We start from the raw sequence: 21,015 nt of genomic DNA, 5'->3' as shown, positions 1-21,015 counted from the left end.
GCATTAATTATTAACCTTATGTAAATCTTTATACACCACAAATCAGAAACAATTTGGACAGTACAGAACACACAGCTGACAGAACCAACTGATCTCGAGCTCTATGATATACAGGGAGGGTGAAAAGTAACTAGGCATTACAAATTGCTTATATGATTTTTAGTATGTAAGTCATGACGAAAACATTTTTTAGACAGACAACACTAATGGAGATTTCTTATTTTCTTATTCACAGATTCAGGAAATTCTCGATGACACCTTCAGAAGGTCATTCATTCCATTCATTCATTATTACTAATTTTTAATGCCTAGTTACATTTCACCCACCCTGTATACAACCTTTACAAAGCCAAAAGGAAGTGTCATGTTAACTACTCACAGAAGCGTTATGGAATGTGGATTAGGGTCAGATCAGTCAGTACTCAAGGTCATTTTTGGAAGGTACAGGCATGTTCTAGACCAAAGATGAAAAGAACCATCTTGACTGTTGCCACAAAGTCCAGCCAAGACTTCTTTTCCAGTCATCCTTGCATATTTCAACCAGTCAAAGCAAAACCACACTGTGCACACATTTCAAAGGTCTGGCTGGGGAAGGTGAGGGTGCAGGATGTGGACTGACCTGATGCAGTGTCCACTTGTCCCCAATGAAGAATGTGTGATGCATCCAGAAACACAAAACATCAAGAAAGACAACAAAGATACTGCACTGCTACACGCCTAAGGACTTGTTTGCAGAAAGAATGAAACAAAATGATAACTGATACACTTCATTACTTGGTGTTTGTCTTGTGAAAAATATAACAGCGATACGTGGTAATGCTTTGTCAAGCCAAGGAATCAAAACAAACACAATTATGTAAATGTAGGTGAAAACATCAAGGATAAAATATCAAATGCTGTGTTGTGTTGTTTCAGGGGAATACAGGTCCAGGGTTCCTACAGGTTTCCACAAGTTAAATTTAAGACCCTTTAAGACCTTTTTAAGACTACTTAGAACAGAATTTAATGCCCATTTCCCGACCACACTAGCAAAAATTTGTGACTCCTTGAATTTAGGAAAAGGTCTTTATTTACACCAACGCTTTGATTCCCACCATGACGAGTCATTTCTCACCGGGGGCTGTAAAGTTTGTGATAAGTGATTCCTAATTTCAATACAAATCGTCTGGTTGGAACAGGTGGAACCAAGTCGACTAATGCTACTGTCTTTGCAGCTCAGACATTTAAACACAATACAGCAAACAGGTTTATGGCAACATAACTTCAGACCTACCATCGCAAATTTAACACCTTTTAAAGACTTTTTTTAAGGTATTAAAGGCAGATTTGTAAATTCAAACTTTTAACCCTGCGGGAAACCTGACGTCAAAAATACTTTAAGAATCTATGTTTGCATTTTTAATTTTAATGTCACATATCTTTTTTTTTTATGATCTTGAGGTCTTTGAGTCTCTGACACTGGTACATTTCAGTTATGAAAGTTTACAGTATTTTCATGAAAAATAGTTTACCCAATTATCTCGGTGCATTTCAGTCTAAAAAATAGGTTCTAGGTTGATGAAGAGGATTCATATAAAAAAAAAAATCATATGGTGCAAAATTAACTTTTCATACATTTGGAGCAGTTACAGTCCTGTTGCAGTCCTCCATAGGACCAGCAGATGCCAGTGTTGCAACACTAGGGTGCAGCGTGGAGCAGAGGAGTGTGGGTAACAGCAGGTAGATGGTGTCACTCGGGCTGATGCTTAGTGAAACAGCCTGAGGCGTGCAGCATGTCGCTGATGGCTGCCTCCTTCTTCGTGTCTCACACAGGCAATACTTTCACACGAGGAGGGGGCATCGGGGTGGAATGTGCACAGAGCGCAGAGAGCGTAGGTAGTAAGTGAACTCTTCTTTTCTCCTGAGGCACACAACCTCTTGACGTAAGGTTGAGATGTAGTCACTATTATCTGTTTGTTTTTCTTCAGTTGATGCTCATGAGGTTAAGAAGCTCAGAATGGGTGATCTTATCAATGTATTTCTGAAATTTTCCACTTTTTAATTAGACTTTCTGCAGGAAAAATTTAATTCACCAGCAGAAGAAAATAGCTATGTTAGATTGCCGCAGGACAAATGTTTTCACCCAATTATTTTTGACATATAAATTGTACTACCACCATCTACTTGTGGGAAAGAGACACAACACACGAGGCCTAAAATGATCAGTAAGATCAAGTAGTAAAAAGTCGATTTCCATTATGTATGAAAGACTTTTCCCCGACTTTGATCTTTCCTGCTGTAACTTCAGATTTCAACATGGACGATCAGGTCAGTGTGTAATCAAGAGCTTGAAGCCTCGTTTGTATTCCACTCTGCCCCATCGTCCTCCTGGTTTTCCACAGTTACACCGCTGGCCGCTGGAAGCACTGCAAGCAGAGTGTGATTAAAACTGACTGAGCTCTCCGAACGTGATCCAGCAGCTGATATGAAGCATGTCGACCGAGGAGATGAGGTAGGAGGGGGAAAGCTTCACACGTCTGGGGATGAAAGATAGATGGAAACAGCAGAGAGGCAGAGAGAGGGAATGGGAGAGGGAGATCGCCTCTGTTTCTCACAGGCATAGCATTCACCTCACCATCACCTTTTGCCATTTGTAGATGTGAAGCAGAAGAGTTGAAAGCACTGCAGCAGGTTTCATGGTTTTTGTTGTGTTTTTTTTTTTTTTTTTACCATTAAGGCAAAACAAGATTTGGCTATGAGTCATGAGTCATCACACCTGTCAACAAATACACAAAGGAGACAAATGGAAAGAAAAACATGACAGGAGTCTCCAGGATGACATCCACATCCATAAGACACACGAAAGGATGTGAACATGTGAGGTGTCCAACTCAGGTGTTTCAACAGCACTCTACTGGAGTGTGTGCAACACTGTAATTCTGTCACTTCTCATCAACCTAACAATACATATCATGACATAACATATTTTGGGTAAATTCAATGAATAAACTCCAAATTCCTCCTTTTTCAATTATAACCTCTCAAGTAAAAGGAACTTAACTCATATTTGGTCATTTTTCTTTTCTTATTCAGAATATCCCTAAAAATTTTCAACTAAACATGTAACATTATTGTCTAAATATTAATATGGAGCTGAGGAATATGCACAGAAACAAAAACCATACTTGTGTTCTAACAGATGTGTCCACTCCCTGCGCATCATAATCTGTTCATATTCTCTCAATTATTAGCATGTTATAACCAAAAATGTTAGGGTTGTTTTGACCTTGATCTTTGGTCACCAAAATTTAAATAGTTTATCTTTGAGTCCAAGTGAAAGTTTTGGCCAAATTAGAAGAAAAAAAAAAAAAAATCCCTCCAGTGCGCTCAGACATACTCATAGATATTTACAGGCAGGAGGTTCTAGTGATCCGGACCTCTGACTTTCGATGACCAAAGGTTTCTCTGCGTCACTGCATTCAAGTAAATGTTCCAAACTGTGGAACAAACTGTTCTTCAGACATTGTGCAAGGGGAAAACAACTCAGCTCCAACAAGAAGCCAATCCAGAAGTATCTTAAACTTCTAATACTGTCACATACTTACTTTGAACACCTCTAGAAAATGCTTAGGCAGTATTTTTTCCAGGGGTCATTGTGGTGTCATCCATTTTATTTAGACCCTCTAATAAATTACCTGCTAGTCCAGTTTGAAATGTTTCCTCCATTTATTATATCACAAAGCAATTTTCACCAAACGTGGTTCTGTATGATGGCTGGCTCATCTATGGAATTGGATTTAACAGTGTTTCGGTTTATTTAGTGAAACATGCATTTTTTTTTCTAAAAGACAGGTCAACTGTAATTGTGGTAATAAGGTTACATTAACACATGGCTTTTTTACTCAGTGTTTGCTGAAGTTTAGTCAGTAAGCTAGCACTTAGCATTAGCTCACCCATGACCCCCCAGAGCCCTTTTGCCCAAATATGGTCACTATAAGCTCCAAAAAGCCAACACAGCAACAGCTAAATCACACACTATGATCCAGCAGCTGATATGAAGTTTACTAGTCTATGCCCAAACACCAACCAATAGACAGGCAGTATTTTGATACCTTTATTAAAGGAGTGATATTTTGCTTTTATATGTAGAATTATGCATTTTAAAACATTTCCCTGTGGTCTATATAATCTGTAAATGCCTGTAAATGCTTGGGTCTGAATTCTTCATTAATTCAACTCCGCAGGTCCATCTTCAACCCTATTCCTGACTAATGACACAAGAGAGGTCGTTTTGAGTGCTGGCCTTTTAAATGCAAATGTGCCACTTTACACCCCACCCCCTCCCGGTTGTTGACCATACTGCTTTGTCCTACTTCTCCGTACTCTGAGAAGTGTTTTGTCTGAAGTCTTGACCTTATATGTGCAAATGTCGTGATGTAACTAGTTATAGAGGCCAGAAATTAAGCAGGAATTTCAACGGGTTGTAGAAATCCACTCAATTTTTGCCTAAATGAATATAAAGATAGCTTTGCAGCACCTGGAAGGTTCAAATTTAGACTTTTGTAACTATTAGGGTCCACAAATACACAAATAAATGTACCAAAGATTAATAAAAGTGGGTTTAGCAAAATATGAGCCCTTTAAGCGGGTTAAATTTACAGTTGTAGATAAAAAGCAATCACAAAATTACACTGGTAACGTTTAGAAGCTCAAAGTCAACTACTACTACTACTACTACTACTACTACTACTACTACTACTAGAACACTTATCACTTTCACTGCTAACAGAAAATACCAACCAAACTTAATGACATTTATAGCAGCATTAATAGTATAAACGAACCATGACACATGGTGCAGAGTACCATATTAACTGGTGCTCGGATCATTTCAGTTTAATGCCAGTGAAATGGACAGAGCCATAGGATCCAGTGAAAAATGCCACACTGCCAGTTTAAGAAAAAGTGACAATCTGTTCTCAATATTTATGATGTGGACATTTACTACGTTCCACCTAGAAGACGTAGCAATTCATCAGCTGCAGTAGAAATACTGTCCAGTTCTATATTAATGCATAAAACACAGAAAGGTAAATGTAAAACTCTCCTTACTGTCTGATATGATTCTTGAGCAGGTCTGTCAGACTATATTTACACCCATGTGACAGTGGTAGCTCCTCTTTAGGTCCAAGCTCCTTGTTTTGTCCTGCTGTTTGGAATACGCACAAAGAATACAACTGATGCAAATGATGATGTGTACAGGATAGGAAGTACAACAGTCAACTTTACAGACTGACAGCGAACAAACACACTGATAGAGATCAGGACACGAACAAAAAGAGAAACAAAGAAGAGCGCAAATTAAGAGAATTGCAATAAACGGCTAAATGCAAAGATATGACTTGATGTTTGCAGATTTATTGGCATTTAAGATTAAATTTTGCTTAGCTTTGAAACCTGTTCAGACTGACCTTGTTCTGTCTCGTTCAATCTCCTCCATGTCTTTTTGTGTTGCCTTTGTGTACATTTCCTGTCTGGATCTGTGCCGTGTAGAAGACAAGTGGAACACAAATGTCATCCAAAGAAACTTGCTATAAAGAATGTGATTTCCAACACAATAAAATACACAGTAAAGCACACAGTATATATAGTATCATACAGTGAATCATAGCTTGTTTTATTCAACTTGTCTCAGTGTAATTTAATTAGTATGTGGAGGTGTGTGGTAATACGTCTACAAGTACCATAGACTCATTAAGCAGAGAAGAAAAACAACCATGAGAATGTGGTAGAATGTAAGATCAAATAATGTGCAAAGCAAAAAATAACTCCCCCCAAGCAATACATAAAACACGTTTTCAGAGATAACATAAAAAAAAAAAAATCCTTTAAAAGACTCCTAAAACATGTAGAGGAGTGGAGGAACATTTGTAAAACTCAATCAGGCATGTCAAACTCATTACTCCCAAATTAAAACAAATGCAAAAGGGCCTACCAAGTAATGGGAATTGTTGGAGAAAATGTGGGAATGCTTTTGCCGACCATTTTCACATTTTCTGGGATTGTTCAAGAATTAGGCCTTACTGGATTGAAACAATGAGAATGATTAACACAATAATGGGATTTGACATAAAACATGATTTCTGCACAATTTATCTTGGAAATATACCACCCACAGTCAATTCTACACACAAAAAACCTGATTAATATAATGCTGACAGCCTGTAAAAAAGCCATAACAAGAAAATGGTTGAGGAAAGAACCCCAAACAAAGAAGGAATGGATTAGAATTGTTAAAGAAATATACAACATGGAAAAAACAACTTTCTCCTTGAACCTTAATTTGGACAAATTTAGTAATTATTGGCTAAAATGAACAACTATCCTAGGAGATATAACACCCAAATAGGACAACACCTTATTTTTCTCCTGAAAAATATACATATGTCTCAACGTCTGTGTTTCATTATCAACGTGTAAGTATGCACTCCAGGAAAATGTGCACAAATGTCTATGAAAATGGTGGAAGTATAGTCATGTCAGCAGGTGTATGTGTATCTATTGGGATACCAATATGTAGTCGTCTGTGTGCAACAACAATCTACATATGCTTATATTTGTAGACTTGTAGATGGTTGTATGTCCTTAAATACATGTAATAGCAAAATGTATGAAACTCCTTAATGAATACAAAGTGATGTCACAGACAAACCATTTTGCACACATGATCTGACATAACATGAGAATATATCTGAATGATCTGACAATACCTCAGATAACTCAACCCTCTTATCATGATGAGATAATATTGTGACTCATTGACCCACTTCGTTACCGTTGTACTTTAAGTTTTGATACTGCCCTGTCTGTGCTTGTTGATGCTCTTCTTATGTCTTTGCATTTTTCTTTTATTGTCTGTTAAAAAATGTAAAATCTGTGAAATATCAAGTGTGTGTGTGTATATATATATATATATATATATATATATATATATATATATATATATATATATATATATATATGTGTGTGTGTGTGTATATATATAAATAAAAAGAAGACTCCTAAAACATGAGATATGTTGGCAGACATGTAAACACAGGTAAATAACTCCAAAATTGCAATACCATAACATCAAAATACAGTACGAAAAGTGGCCAAGAGGCAGTAAAACCATACAGAGATAAATGAAAACTTGCTTTTCTTCTTCACTGTGTACAAATTCCTGTCAGAGCTGCCCTCGCTGCTGACTGAGAACACCTTTTCAGCTTAACCGTGACTTATGAAACTATCATCAACAGCGGCAGAGTTATAAACCGAGATGAAACAAAATGAGCAAACTTTGTAGTCGGAGATAAATCGATAGAAAATTCCTTCATTTCTATCTCCGACTGTGAGTAATCCTCACATTCACTCCGCCCATTTACAAAAACACTTTTCTGTTTTCCAGGCTGGGGTGTCATCATACTTGCTGCTCTTTTCTCAGCATCTTGCCACCATCTGCCTTTATGTGCTTGCTGCAGCAAAAAATAAATGCATGAAATTGCCTTGTGAATGTATGTACTGTAAATGGAGGTGGGAAATATACACACATTCTTTTCTCAAGTGGATACTTCACTATTGGAAAAAGAGGGACTGGCAAAAGGAAAATTGCTGATTCAACATTTTACTTCAGTAAAAGTGAAACCGCACGTTTAAAAGTATAATGTAGGTTTCTGCATGATATTTCTACTGGCTGTTAAAAGTGAACTGATGCTCATGTCATATTAATATAATGTCAGACTTTTAGATTACAGCCCTGTTCAGTATTACCTGTGGTAATTTGTGATAATTCCACAGGTCATCTGTGATCTTAATCCCGAGTGAATCTCTCTTATCTATAATTTGTAAAGTAAGTTGCACTTCTTCCCACCCCTTTTCGGGCATGTAAATGAAACTATTGTGCTGCTCTTCTGTCTAAGATTGTCTTGTTGATTTTTGTATTATTATTTATGCTTTATTTGATCACATATATGTTAAATTTCACTGCATGTTCGGAATAAATCACTAAAATCAAATCAATAAAGTAAAAATTCCCTTCTGTATTTCAGCTAATACAGCGTTCCTGCAGTCGTACAAGTCACATATAATTTGACATCTCTGATTTGGTGGGTTATGCAACATTTTTTGTTTCTGCCTCTTTCCTGGTTGAGGACTAGGATTTAAGATGTGCCTGAAATGCAAAGAAAACAACATCAGTTTGACCCCATGTCTTTTATATTTGGTCATTATACCTTTGGCATCATATCTTCATACATTGTTTTTGTATCACATTTTTCTTTTCTTTTTTTATTCCCTCTTTATAGAAAGAAGTTAGGTTTTTACTAAAATTGAAAAATTACACCGATACACATAAACTATATACATCCAGAGAGTGGGTGTAGAAAACAACAAAAACATTTACAGCAGCTCATTATTGCCTTGACATACAGGATTTCAGAGTAAAGAATCAACATATAAATAGATAAATAAAAACACAAAAACACATTTCCTTCAGTTGGAGGATTTTGAGTCCATATTCATGCGGTCATCTCAGCAAAATCGAGTCTCAAATGCCTCACATATCTCATCCATCCCTTCCAGTGTTGCACAAAAGAATCCATCTTCAAATTTACAATGGAGGTTATTCTCTCCATCCTATAAATTCCCATGGTTATGTCTATCCAATTATTTATTGTCAGTTCTTCCTGCATCATCCATCGTTTTGTTATTGTATCACATTTTTCATGTCCTTTATGTCTTGTTTTGTCTCTCATGCTGTTTTTGTTTTGCTATGTCATGTTGTTTTGTCCTTCACATTACATCTTTTTGCCTTTTTTTTTTTTTGACTTCTACTCACATAAGAGACGTGACAAGAAAAAGTGATCGTCTTGCTTTGAGGTAGATTCTTTTGGATTAAGGGTTTTTTTTTTTTTTTTTTTCAATTTTCAAATGTACAACATGAAAGACACAACTTGAACATGAAACTGTTATATACAGTTCCTATCCAACTGCCCCCCCCACCCACTCCACCCACCCCAAGTACTGGACCTTTGTTAAGTTTATATGCAGCCAGACATAATATACTTGTGTACAAACATATATAAATCTCCTTCAAATATATGCACATACATATATATATATGTACACATATACACACATACATATTTTTAAGTTCACATACACATACATAAATAAATAAATACATAACTAACTACCTAAATAAATAGATAAGGGGAAAGGAAAAAAAATGAATAAAAAGCATATAAGTAAAAAGGTAGACAGATATTGGAGTTACACAGATATGCTGTTAACTACCGTATCTTCTACAAAGCTGATAAATGGCTGCCAAGTGGCATACAACTTTCTGGTGGAACCCCTAATTGTATATCTAATTTTTTCTCGGTGAATATAATGCATAACCTCTCTGATCCATTGTTCATATGTGGTGGTGGTGGTGGTGGTGGGGTATCCTTCCATTTAGACAACATTAGCCACCTGGCCAACAAACAGCAAAAGGCGATCATATTTACACAGCGCCCACTGAAAGGAGCATCCATGGGGGCCACACCAAACAATGAGATCAGTGGGGACAGGTGCACTGTTTTCCCACATATTTCAGAGAACGTCTCAAAAATAGATTGGCAAAAATTATGCAGCTTGGAACATGATCAAAACATATGCAGCAATGTGGGAGGAGCCTGTCTGCATCCATCACATGTAGGGTCAATATCCATCTTGTTTTGAGTTTTATCAAGATTTTTGTCTTTTAACTTGCATCATTTTGTTTTTTTGTACTGGTTTTCATCATGTTACCTATATTACATTGCATTCATCTAGTTTTATCTTTCACTGTGTTATTTTTGTCCGTTTCCTCCCTTACACTCTTTGTCTTATTACACCTTGTTTACATGTTGTTAGATCTGTACTGATTATTGTCTTGACACATCTCATATCATTTTTGTCTCGCTTTAGGTTTTTACCTAAATTTTCATCTTCTTGCATCTTTTCTTAGTTTTCATACTATTACGTCTTTGAAAAATTCTCTTATTGTGCCTTTTACTTCACTGTGTCTTATTACTTTTAATTTAGATGTCTTTAAACTGTTTTTGTCTTCATATGTCTTTACATCATTATCTTATTCAATTTTCCACCTTTTAAATCAATCCTTTTGTAATCTTTTATTTTTCTTATGTTGTTTTCATCTTGCTATATTTGTTGTATGTGCTATGTACTGATAGATATAGGATATTTTCTATGTATTATTGTTGCATTCGTTTAGGTTCAAATCAGTGCTGATGTTGGGAAGTTACAAAAAACGCAGTAGTATAACAATAATGGATATTGAGAAAGCACAAATTCCGAATATTGGATAATTTCCTTCAGATAATTTAAATTTTTAAGTAAAAAGCCTGTTTTGAAAACGTAAGGATTACAAAGTACAGACATGAAATGTAGGATGTAAAAGTACAAAATTGACAGAACATGACTGACAGAAGTATTTGCACCTCTGACTATCAATGACTATTACTAACAATTGATATTCCTAAAATTTGCCGATGGAAAAACCAGTTTTTAAAGCTGTGTGAAGCAGCAAAGAAAACCACAGGGCCGGCTAAAACCTGAAGCTATGAATCTGAGTATAATGTTAAGTATGAGAATAAACAACAATTATTGTATTTGTATGAAAATGTCACCCTTTGCTCAATGTTTATTCAGAAATACCAAAAATTCCACAATCATTTGGTAATTTTGTGACACTTCATATTAATTGGTGCTATCAGTCTTGTATATCTCATTTTAATTGATTTCTTGACCTGATTAGGAAAGTAAAGTATGAATTGTATTTCAGTGTTTTATGCATCTCACATGACATTTCTGAAGCCTATCATGTTTGTTGTGATGATGAACACTTACATTCAGTGCACAATTTATATCTTGTTTAGTTTTTTTCATATATGTTACAGTCTGATGGTTTAATATCAACTTTTTACCCACCTTTAGTTCTCCTCTTATGTGTCACTATGATTAAATTGAACTCCAATCTCTGCCCCCACGTTCACATATTACACATCATAAATTCACTCAGTACTCAGAATCAAATCTGTACATTTTCATCCTGTTTTCATACTGTGATGGCGCAAACATTAACACAGCTTTTGAGTTGTCAAGGTGGTTCACGCACACTCAAACTGTTAGACTATGAATCTGTTTGAATAAGGTAATAAATGAATACTTCAGAGACAATATAGACATATGCTCCATAAATAAACATCTCAGGCACGACATGCAGAGTCAAATTGAGAAAAAAATCCAGTTTTTGTGCCATATGAGACGGTCAGAGTGTTTCACGGTGTTACAGTTGTCTGTGTGTTTTGTTCCTGTCAGGTTGAGTTGTAGCTGAGCAAATACAGCCTTAACATACAATACACTAAGGAAATCTACAGTAAACTACCGAATTAACAGCTCGTGTGAAATAGCAATATAATCTATTTTAACCCTCTGTGAATTAGGACAAGTAAGAGATATTCACAACAATCCTGAAAAAACATTTTTCCTTTCTCCAGTATAGAATATAGTAGAGTCGTCACATAAATGTTTTGGCAAGTTAAGGACGTTGAAGGTAGCAAGACTGAACATTGCAAATAAATGTCTTACCCTATTGCCTTATTAAGGCTTAGTTATGTTTAATCATGGACTTTATATAATCAATGGAAGAACTGTGACATACCCACTTGTTTCTAAACTGCTGTTTTGAAGCCAGTAGTTCGCCCATTACACTGTCACCATGTTGGCCCTTTGAGCTGGAAATTACCATATTTGGACAAAGGGGAGTGGAGCTGCAGAGTACAAGGTGTCAGTTCCATCTTGGAGAGGTCATGGATGAGTCACTGCTATACACTAGTTTACTGACATCAAACTTTACTTAATAAAGCATCACAAAACAAAGTAAATTTACGGTCCTTTTAATGGGACTCACAAAGAGGCTGCTGTGTGTGGGAGGTTTTCTCAAAAGCTCTGACTTAATGAATAAAATATTTGACTTCAAAAACATTATTTGATTGTAACTGTACTCGAGTCTGAGAATATGCCATGAAATGTACAGGTCTTCATTAAAATATCTGTGAAACTTAGGGAAATTAGCTGACATTAGCATTAACCTGGATTGAAATATGTGGTCTCAGCTATCTCAGACATTATTCATTCCACCAAGATGATATTATTGTTCTATTATTACAAACACAACAACAACAACACTTGTAATTCTTTCCCAGCTCCATCCTCTTCTGTGTAAAAAAAACAAAACAAAACAAAAAACAACAAGATGATAACAACTGTTGTGCTTTAACAGCAATCCACAAACCAAGGGTCACGTCACAGAAGGTTCCACTTTTGATATGCTGCCTACCTAGGTCTAATTCATTCCCACACACCTGGGTATGACACATATCTATATATATCTATATATCTATATCTCTATCGATCGATCGATCGATAGATATAGATAGATATATATAGATATATACATATATATGTGTGTAAAATTTGTATTTCAAGCTTTTCAAAAAACCTTCAAAAACTGTAGAAAACTGTGGTAAAGGCTATATACACTCAAAACAAACTAAAGCTGGTCTATCTGCCTACATGTGTTTGTCTCTAATGACTTTTGCCTCATCTCAATACGTAAAACAAAGCTGTGAATTATCAAACATATTTCTCCTCAAATGCTGATTTACCCGTTTTAAAGAAAATGACCTAGTGATTAGGGGTGCAACGGTACACGTCATACCAAACGGTACGCCCTTCACGGTTTAGTACGAGCATAGACCACGGTGTGGCTCACTTGTGATTTTCAAATCACATTTCCGGACAACTGGAATTTATATTAGTGCTTTGGAACATGACTGACTTACCGAATTCTACTGTCATGGGTTGGAGCTGGACACAGAGACTGGCTAAAGCATTAGGCAAAGCATTAGTATCCACATTAGTAAAACCTCCTCTGTCGATACCATGTTTGTTATTATTGACTTTCTTTTTCTTCTTCTCAAAAAACTTTATTCTTCTTCATGGTATTCGGCCGGTATGGTAATTAAGAACGGTGCCCTCTGGTGGATTGACTGAGAAACATTCATTCAAACATACAGGATGAATGGAAGTATGAATTCAGTAACACATGACAACGTTAGAAACGGACAAACCTATGTAGGTACGTAAAGCGAACATAAATGAACTTTAAGGCTCTCCACCAGCTCCCAGTTACGTTTTGGCACACAGCCGGGTTCCACCTGGCCTCTGTGTCCGAACTGTACCGTACCATGAACTAGGGCTGCTCGATTATAGAAAAAAAAAAAATCACGATTATTTTAGCAATAATTGAAATCACGATTATTAAAAACGATTATTTGTTAACCTTAAAGTTGTTTATTTTTTTCTTGCAAAACAATGCAAAATATACTCTTTAAACATAAATAAAGCTTTTAAGCACTAAAACAAAGTATTTTCACTTTTGTACGAAACAAAAAAATCTTTGAAATCAAATAAGTGTACTGTAAATTCAAGCATGTTTCCTTTTGTAAACAAATAGTGCACTGTAATTAAACTGCTATAGATTTGCCATAGAACTGTAGCAATAAAAAAAAAAAAAACCTCACGTAAAGTGCAAATTATAAATTCAAGTATGTTCAGTGTAGTATGAAACATAGTAAATTCAGTGGCGTGCTGTGAGGTTTCAGTTCAGGCCTTCTGTATACATCAGCCATCTACAGGGTGTCCCATAAGTCTCCATACATAGGAGACATAATACATATGGTTCTAACATGTATTTCTTTATATTTCTTCTTTATAGTTCTTCAGCAGTGGAGGACACGCATTGAAATGTGTTCCCGACAAAATGGCAGTCATATAGAGCATATTATAGAAATAAAAATGGTTTATGTCAAGAAACGTTTATTTTTCCTATGTATGGAGACTTATGGGACACCCTATAGAATACGCACGTTAGGGTTATACGGGTTAGGGTTAGGTTAATACGGGAGTTGCAGCGTAAAGAGATTTGGAGACTGAAGATTGCATTGCGGACGAAGTTGTTTTTATGCGTTTTAGTTTTTCATAAGATAAAGAATATGATAAAGGTGGTGGCGGTTAAACTTCAGATGGTTACATAGGTTTGTTGTGTTACCGGTCGGTGCGGACACAACTATGAAACACTTTTAGCACGTGATGTGTTTTTGCTCTTTGTCTTCTTCATCAAACCCAAAGTGATTCCATACAATTGAATTTGACTTGCCTTTTTTGTTTACCAAGCACTTCTGCTGTGATCCTCTTGCCATTTTTCCAGACCGCTAGGTCCAACTTTCCTCTTGGGGTGGACCTGCCGGCTAGCTGGCAGCAGTAGCTTAGAGGGGGGCGGGGCAGAGCAGCTCATGGGAGCTTGCATGCGCGTGAATTAAAACAACTCAAAATTAATAATCGTTTTTTCTCGATTACATCATTTTTGTAATCGTTGCGTGTAATAATCGAAATCATAATTGAATTTCGATTAATTGCACAGCCCTACCATGAACCATGACTCAAGAACCGCAATACGTACCAAACCGTGGATAACCTGTACCATTGCATCCCTACTCGTAATGTGGATCAAGTGATGTAGAAAAGGCCAGAAAAAGGTGAAGAAGGTTAATTTATGCACAAATTCAGTTTTGTAACAATTTATGGATATACAGTGAATTTAGTTACAATGGTTTGTCATTTTTAAAAGAATATGGTGAAGAGCTACATTGTCAGTTTCTTTTCTGACATTACACATGTATATCTTTTTAGAGGTACAAGTATTCTTTGTGTGATAATCTTAAGCCTCTGGTACTTGAACATTTCCAACATTGTAATGTCCAGTGATAAGTTCTAACATCTTCCAACTAAAATGTGTCTTCCACAGATTTGCCTCTGTTACTGTGGACATTTTTAACAGCTACATTTCCTGATAACTTTATGTGCATTACAGTGAACAGCTTCGGGCTCTTTGAGATTGTTTTCCCTTTCTATTACACGGTTGTCTCTATTACAAATACATTTCATTTTGCTGCCCTCTATTCAAAAGCTGCTCAGACGGTGTCATTACTGGTGATAGCTTCTCCCCATGAGCCTCCAGGTTATTACTGGCTTCTAAACTGTATGAGCCGCTGTGGATCATGGCGATCTCTCCATTTAACATTGCAAAAAATAAATATATAAGTAAAATAAATAAATAAATATATAAACTATTATCAAAGGAGGCCCTGTTATGTGGAAGTGGCTAATCCTAGGATCTGTACTGTACCTGGCTGCCACTTACAACTAGAGGTGAAAATGAGGGATCTGTCAGATCTGTATGGGCCTGCAGTCCCCCCCCCCCCCCCCCCCCCGGAATAATAAGGCGGGCAGAGTCTATTTAAACACTATCTCCATGACCTCTTGGTGCATGGCAGCTCTGCAAGGATCTACAGGATTAACCGACGCCGTTCAGGTAAGCTGATTCATAATAAATAGCCACAACGCTTTGAAAATACCCATAACAGCACATTAGCATTGAAATAAGGTAGCGCTTTTGTCAGCAGGTAGTTCTGGGTCACAGAGACAAACGTTCGATACTGCCAGAGGGACTTGAGCACACACTCAGCTGTCCCCTCCCCTGCCCCATACGCCTACACCACTAATGTCAATAGTGTTAACATCCAGGCTCGTTTGCACTGGAGCAGGGAAAATGACTTTCTTTAACGTGCTGGAACTCATCCATTTTGGACAGAACTCACCTGAACCTTTGCTTCCGCACCCATGGAGAACTTTCCTCCACCATGATCACAGTTAAATAAGGCTCCACACAAAAGCCGGGAGGTCTATGAGATTTGTTCGTCCCTCACATTCTTCTCTTAGGCTGGTTGTAAAACATGTCGTGCTGGTAACATACCTTTATAAAAGGCCATTATTACAGAAGTCGGTACAGCGTGCACTCTCATTTCCTGCAGTAAGATTTCACAGACTTTCATAAATAATCAGACAGAATACTTAGTCTCTGCAGACAGAGTTTTTGTCCTATGTCAATCACACCATTTTACACTCAAAGAAGCATTTAAGTGACAGCTCTACTGGGCTTTTGTTCAGAGTTCAAGTCGCATAAGGGCAAAATCATGTACAGGTAATTACAATTATAGAGGGATCTGAGTCAAAACTATACCTGCCAAGTACTGCTGTCAAAAAGCTGTAATTTTTTTTTTTATGCTTTATTCACAATCTCATCACTGGCCTGTTCTTTCATATTACAGAGCAAAGGTGCTACTTTCTGAAATAAAAGGCTTCCTTCCTCTCACTGTTCTTTTATTTGGTAGCCTATTATACTGAGTCCAATCAGGTGGAGCATCCAGGGGAGCCGGCTCTACCAGACTGCTTCCACTGTAATCTTAAATGTCACTTCACAGAAAACTACTCAAGATAACTTACAGTTCTTGCAAAAATAAAATATGTACATTGACTGTACATCACCTAAATGACATAAAATGACAGAAATGTAAAGCAGTTTCTTAAAGAAAATGATGAAAAACTGAGTTAAACAGATAAATATGATGACTACTGGATATGCAGGATGCTACTTGTGGAGGACAAAATAAATCAGAAGTGTTTTCATTGATGTTTAGAAAATTATGGAGGGTCTAGAGTCTGGAGAATGCCAGGTTATTTCCTGTAACAATTAAGCTTCAAAAACTCTCCTGTATTTATTTAGTTTTTGAAAGGAAGTCTAACAGTCAGAATCATGTAGGCAAAGCTAACATTTCAATCAGATTTTTCTTCTATATTTGCTTTGTCTGAAAACAGATATGAGAATCTTTCAACAGCAGAAATGTGTTTTACTACGGAACCTCCATAAGATTGTTTTCTAGTTAAAACGCTGACTGCCAAATGATTTTTTGTCTGTCTAACCTTCTGAAAGGGAATAAAAACACTTTATTATACCATCAACCTTGGCTTTTTTCAATGAAAAACTGGTGTATTCCTATATTTAATGTACTGTATTAAAGGTCATATAATAGAAAGATATACCATAACAGGAAGTACTGAAACCACTTTCATAACATCATCAACTTCCCACACTCTCATATTCCGTTGGAGCGCTGGTAGCTTTTTGTAGTGTTTTGGTAACCTTATGCAATATCAAAACATTTATTAATGTCATTTTTTGGATACATAACATTGCTGAACCTACCCCAAGCCACAGACTGGTACTCTAGGCACTAGGCATGATGGGTAATCACTTCATCTGCCTCTCCTCTCACCCTGATGCACCCATCACTCTGGAACAGGGTCCTTCCGGACTTACCAAATCAAATGAACTTTTTCCATTGAAACACAGTCTAATCTTTATGCTCTGTATCAAACTGTTAGGTATTTTTAATATCTCATCCACACTACTACTCTTACTGAACCGGTACTTTGACGGTAGTCTTATCAGTTCCTTTTTAGGTTAGGGTTACAGTTCAAATTATGAACAGAATTATTTGCTTTAGTTTCTCATTTGTAGTGTAGGCCTATATACTTATTATATAATTAATATTCCTTCATGGGACAGTGTAGTGTTTTGAAATAATCAGTATTATACACATGATTTTGTAATGATGTCAATATTTAGAACTTTTCGACTACTAGAGAGTTTTAATATCTATATAATAAAAGGGAAGTGGATTCTGTGTGTCTCGGGTATCACACAAAATCCAGAAAAAGCTGACTGTTGCAGTTTGGCATACTTAGGTATTTTTGGTCAAGGAAGAGACTAGTGAAAACGGCAAGTTGATAGGACTAATATTTTGGGAGATATTAGTCATTTTGGAATACAATAGTGTTACAATCATGTTGCTATGCCCAGAATCATAGAATCACCACTCAAGTGGGTTACCTAGCAACAGATAAACAATAGGGTCATGTTGCCATGGTCTCAAATTTCACGTGCAGAAACAGACATGCCAGCTGAGAGATTATTCAACTGAAAATGGAAGTGGAATTTACCAACAGAGTAAAGGAATGAACTATATCAGAGGATGTACAACCCATGGTTCCCCATGGGTCAACGCACTAGTGTATATTTAGAGCTTTATATGTATATATTTAGGTGTTTCTCTTTTTCGTTTGTGTTGATAATTTCTTTCCTGCTACTTTTTATTAATTAAATGGATTGACTGCATCATCCAATAATTTCCCCCCGAGAATAAAGAAGTATTCTGATTCTGATTTTGACGGTGTGGTGGTTTTCCTGGAGCCTCATAATCTCCATATCTTCCTGATCTGAATCTATGACTGACAGATCAGACAACATTCTGAACATTTCACATCAAATTTGTGAACAGACCGGCATCGAAACAATCAGCAGGCTACCGGTCATTTCCAATCATTGTCTCATGTTCATACTGGGGCTCCAGGCTGTTTCTACAATGGTACATAACATTAACAGGGTAGGTAGATGAACTATGAGTCTGTACTTGACGGACTTCCACTACTGCAGTAACAGAGAGCTGACCCGCCCCTCAGAGATCCAAACCCAAGTCTCATCTGGACTGAAAATCGCAAAAATGCATCACAGATCAATGTCTCAGAAATGGACTGAGGAGAAAAATAAGCCAAACGTTTTTATGTTGGTGTAATACATATAACAGCTATATTTCAGTGCAGAAAACAGAGCATATCGATACACAAATCTTTCATAATTTGGCCACAGAATGCGTTTAGTACCTGAATTCAGTCCACATCTATATCAGTTATGATTAAAGAACCTGTTACAGCTGAAACATATTAATCACTGCAGTAATTATCCACTAAAAGGACCTGAATATTTGCCTAATTAAATCCAGGTAGGGACTATTTTATGAACCAAAAACCTCTGAAAGCATGCAAGCATCATTTCAATATCACCCTAGAAAATTAAAGAAAACAGGAGATTGGTTGTGATGTTACTAACTGTTAGATTTTGGAAAAAAATTATATACTCAATCTACTTGGCAAGATGCCATAAGAGACAGGGAGGCTCGCCAAAAATGTAGTATTGTGGCTTTTTTTGTTTTGCTTTGTTACATAGCCTCAAGATTTAGAAAGAAAATCTGAAGAAAAGCTCACTGTTCATCCAGCGTCAGACTCAGTTGAGGAACAGGAGCTTATAAATAATAATCAAACTCAAAGAGGGAAAAAAAGGGAAAAAAGCCTAAGGATGGAACTTAATGCTACCTCCCAATTCCTTGTGGAAAAAACATTAAACCATTTAACCATGGGTGAAAACTGTGCATTCGGCAACAATTTCATAATTTCTATCTTATGCCATAACATGAATATACTTCTATGTTTTCTAACTTTAAAAAATGTTGCTGTAGTGTTATAAAATAATATGATATTAATATTGTTATGTAACTTAAGTGGTAATATTAATAAAGCATTTTCCGTCAGTATTTCCTCACTTTACCATTAAGTGATTTGTCATCAATCATAACTAAGGAGGAGAATTACCACTAAAGCCGAATTACCACTAAAGCCAATTCTGCTTATTGATCCAACTTTTTATTGACTCCCTTATCAATTCCTTATCAATTTTCTAAATGGAAAAAAAATTGGTTGAAACAGGATTTCAGTGTCATCTTGTGTCAGGTTCAGCTGAGGTGTAGAGCTTATAAATAAACTAAAAGAGGAAATATGGAGAAAAAAAAAAGTCTTCAGACACTCAACTCTGTGCAGAAATCTCTGAATGTATGCACTGTCAGTCACAGAGTTTCTTAAAGTTCAAGGCCAGGTCAAATGTGGAAGCCTTGGAAAAGGTCTGCGACCAAAAGCTTGCACATTAATAGAGTTTTGCTGTTGAAAGGCTTTTTTTTCTCCTTTTTTAGAAAGAAAATGTAAAATATTCATCTTTATTCATACCCCAGTTATGCATAAATAAATACAATATATGTAGCTGCATTAAAAAACAAAACAAAACATTTTTTGGGATGTTTTCCAAAATATAATAACTAAAACCTGATTGGTTATTTAATTTGAACCTTTATTTAAAAAATAAAAGTGCAAAGAAGATTTTAGTTTTTAACTGAATGTCTACAGTACAAGTGAAGTTTCTGCATTCGTTCATGATATACTGAACAAAGAGCCATGTTCATTATTCAAACTGGAGTGTACATAAGAGGGAAAAAAATCTTATATTTCATTTTCACAAGCTGAACTTCAGAGTGTTAAAGCCTTTCCATTGGACATATACCCACAGGACCAGAGGATGCTGGATCAAATAGACTGGAGACACACTGCAGATGAGGTTCCAGGTGATGGTGAGTCCATTACTATTTCTGCTGAACAGCCTGGCGCAAATATATTCAGATCTTTTATTGAAGTGTCGCAACTCTCTCAAACTCATTTCACCTGCCGGAGTAAGCGATTATTTTATGTAAATGAAGCCTATCTCAAATATAATTTTGGGTTTCAACAGAAAAAAAGAATTTCAGTAAACATCTCAGGTTTGGGACAGCAGTTTGCACTGATCCAGTAGAAAGGCCTAAGGCTGAAAGTCCCATTATCAACAAGTGGTATTTAGATTGTATATATCCACTTGCATTATGGCATACCATTTAAATGACCACTTTACACAAAATTCTAAGCTCTTGTTGTCCAAATAAACACTTTAAATGATCTTTCCGCGAACAAGAAGTGTAGCAGCTTGACAAGTGCTTTGCAACAGCTGCATACTAAATTCATGAATATAAATGAAACTGCAAGTCACTTTGAATTAGATGATGTGGGAATACTTGTAGGGAATAATTCACAAAGGAAAGTGTGACATGTTTTATTACTGGCTGCCATGTATCAAACACGAGTGAAGAGTCATGTAAAGTCATTATTTATGAATGTCTGATGGAGATGGATTCTGATTTGAAGCAGTTGTTGTCAATGTTGCCTACGCGTGATGCAGCAAAAACTGCCAATTGCACATTATCACATCAAACCAGGAAATCAGAATCAGCTGAAGCA

Source organism: Sphaeramia orbicularis, chromosome 2 (assembly GCF_902148855.1).
Source record: "Sphaeramia orbicularis chromosome 2, fSphaOr1.1, whole genome shotgun sequence".
NCBI classification, from domain to species: domain Eukaryota; kingdom Metazoa; phylum Chordata; class Actinopteri; order Kurtiformes; family Apogonidae; genus Sphaeramia; species Sphaeramia orbicularis.
Note: the sequence above shows the minus strand (reverse complement) of the source record.